Below are 3,219 nucleotides of genomic sequence, written 5' to 3' on the forward strand. Positions count from 1 at the left end.
TTACTCTTCATAATGTTCTGCATTTATTGCAGGGTTTTTACCATTAAAACTAATAAGTGGTACATGAAAAAATTACATCTCATCACCCCACCATCACTGAGAAGTGTACGTCTAATCCTTGCTATATAATGGCTCCTGTTGCCACTATTATAGTGATTTGAACGACTGAAAACTAGATGTCACAGTAGATTAAATAATTAACTATTAGGTATGCTCAGCCAACTCTATTATAAGGGTCCCAAACACCAATATCTATCGATTAATTAACCATTAGTTATCCGCAGCCAACTCTAATATAAGGGTCCCAAACAACAATATCTATCTATTAATTAACCATTAGTTATCCTCAGCCAACTCTAATATAAGGGTCCCAAAACTCAATATTTAAGTATTAATTAACCATTAGCTATGCCTTACTTTTGTATTATGTAAGTGTTAATTTTGGTCCTTAGTTAAGTATGACCTGATAGCTACTTAACTATTAACTGTGCCCTTACTTATCTATTAGATAAATAATAATATGCTATTAACTTGTAACACAAGGTAATAGTTAGCTAATAGTTAAGTAACTGCTTACTAATGTTCAACATATGCATTAATAACAATTAATATGTGTCTAATGTGCCATTAAGTAATGATTATTAACCCTTACTTAAGTATTAGGTTGTAGCTACTTTACTGTTAATTATGGCCCCTTATTTGGAAGTGTTACCCAAAATTGCTATGACATTACATAGAGCCATAGTGCTGCGCTAAGGCTTTACGAAAAGTTACAAGAGAAAGAAAACACAAGATAGAATGATATGGGTTGTAGTAGGGGAAGAAAACCTTCAGAGGGCCGTGAATAAAGAGAATCAGGGAGAACAGAGATCTGTAGCCCCTTACCGGGCACGGTCATGCCACTGGGACGTTGTAATAGTCACTGAAAAATAACGTTACTACCTTAGTACTACACCACAAGGACAGTGCACAGGGCCTTTAGTAATGCATCACGACTTGGTCATTGCCATTCTGGTAGCAGCTAATTTATAATAGGGGTAGTGTCTTAAGGGGTTAATTAATGAGATGACCCTGATGAAGGCAAAGCTGAAATGTTGGTCTTATTGAAATTACTGCACGAAGTTCCGAGAGTGCGACGAGAATTGTTTTTTTCATAAAGTTAACTATTGACCGCTGTGCACACGTCAAACGGTGCGCGTTCACTAAAACCAAAGAAAGACCTAAGGGGTTAATTACCCAAAAAGCTGGCCAGAAAATGAGGACGTGCTGTGAAAATACGGACAACAAAAATAAAAGTAAAGTTGAAAAGTGGTGATGAAAGCGGCGCCAGGGCCAAACAAACTGTGTGTGTGTGTGTGTGTGTGTGTGTGTGTGTGTGTGTGTGTGTGTGTGTGTGTGTGTGTGTGTGTGTGTGTTTGTTTGTTTGTTTGTTTGTTTGTTTGTTTGTTTGTTTGTGAGTGAGTGAGTGAGTGAGTGAGTGAGTGAGTGAGTGAGTGCGTCTTGTTGAGTTCTACATGCCCATCATATTAAGGTGGTGTTTCATGCCACTCGTGCAACAACCTCCGGTGATGAAAGTGAATACTTGCGAAATGAAATGAAAAATAGATCCTGATTTATTCATGCAGACATCTCCACTGCACCGCAGGGTGGTGGCAAGGTAGAGCTAATCCGGAAAGCAAAGCAGTGCACCCCAACCTCGCTCCGTCTTCAACTCATTTGACAGGTCTGTGTACACACGATACAACGATATGTGGTAAAAATTCTAATATCGGCAGACAAGCATGGCAAGCACTGCCGAGAAGTTACTGTGTGGAGAGGAGACACAAAGTATTCCACACAGCAAGCTCTGAAGAAGATACAAGAGGCAGCCCTATTTAACCATTTCCATCCCCCACAGTCCATGGTGTGAGCTTCGTCTGTGCACGTGGTGTCCCCTATGTCAAATTTGAAAGGTGACATTGTGTAATACATTGATAATAATGCACATATAATATCTTCAAATCTCTGTATAGTAGTGCTAAATGTATTCTTCAGGGTCTTAGCATTCCAATGATATGTATTGCTCCTGGGTTTATTACACTACCTGGATTATAAACAATTGCGAAATGAAGATCAAGTTGAAGTTCAAAGTCATTTGGGTCGGTACAGGGTCGCCAGCTGGCTTTGCAGGGGCCATGACCACCGTAAGCCGGATAAAAAGGATGAATAGACCTATCCATGGTTAAAATTACTTTTATACTGTTTACAGCAGGGCTATTCAACTGGCGGCCCTGGGTCCAGATGCGGCCCTTGGATGGCAAGGTTCTGGCTCCCGATAAGGTCAAAATGAAAACAAATATGTGTGCTATCTGTGGCCGTGCATAATTTGCTATCAGTATACCTTCAGGTTGGAGATATCTCTACTAGGCATTCACATGAGCGTGAAATCTTATCTAATACAGTGTCATAAATAGCCCTTCCTAATGCTACTAAGAAATAGAGAAGCAAATATCTGTTCTGTCTGGAAAGCTATCCGCTTGCTTCGCACAGCCTCAGACACCGTGCCTCTCACAGTTATATAGATTCTATGTTCGGCCACTTCACGGGAGGGAATTTGAAAAACTGGCCCTCGATGACTTTTAATTGAATACCCCTGGTTTACAGGACGCTCTGCCAAAGTTGCCAGAGTTTTCAGATCTCCTCACTTCAGTGGTAGTTTTCAAAAAGCGACGTCACGGGGTTCGTGACTAGGTGCGGGAACGGTCACCGGCACGGTTCTCAGTAGGCCTGAATGTGCTCCAAGAGAGGTGAAGGATGGACATAGAGGTTTCAATCACAGAAAATTCTGCTGCGCCATTTCTCTTCACTTTTCTGTCATCATCATTACCCCCATCACAACAACCATCATCATTCTTGTCCCCACATAGAAACACAGAGATACAGACAAGGGTGGACATGGATGGCACACACGCACGCACGCATGCACGCACACACGCACACACACACACACACACACACACACACACACACACACACACACACACACACACACACACACACACACACACACACACAGAGCATGGTAACTACAGGTAAGCCTTGAAGGGGCCTGTGTTGACAGATGTGAGATGGCGCTCACTGTGAGAAGAATGACTTTTCTGATGGATTGTCTGCACACTGTGTGTGTGTGTGTGTGTGTGTGTGTGTGTGTGTGTGTGTGTGTGTGTGTGTGTGTGTGTG

This window comes from Engraulis encrasicolus, chromosome 20, assembly GCF_034702125.1.
Source record: "Engraulis encrasicolus isolate BLACKSEA-1 chromosome 20, IST_EnEncr_1.0, whole genome shotgun sequence".
NCBI lineage: Eukaryota > Metazoa > Chordata > Actinopteri > Clupeiformes > Engraulidae > Engraulis > Engraulis encrasicolus.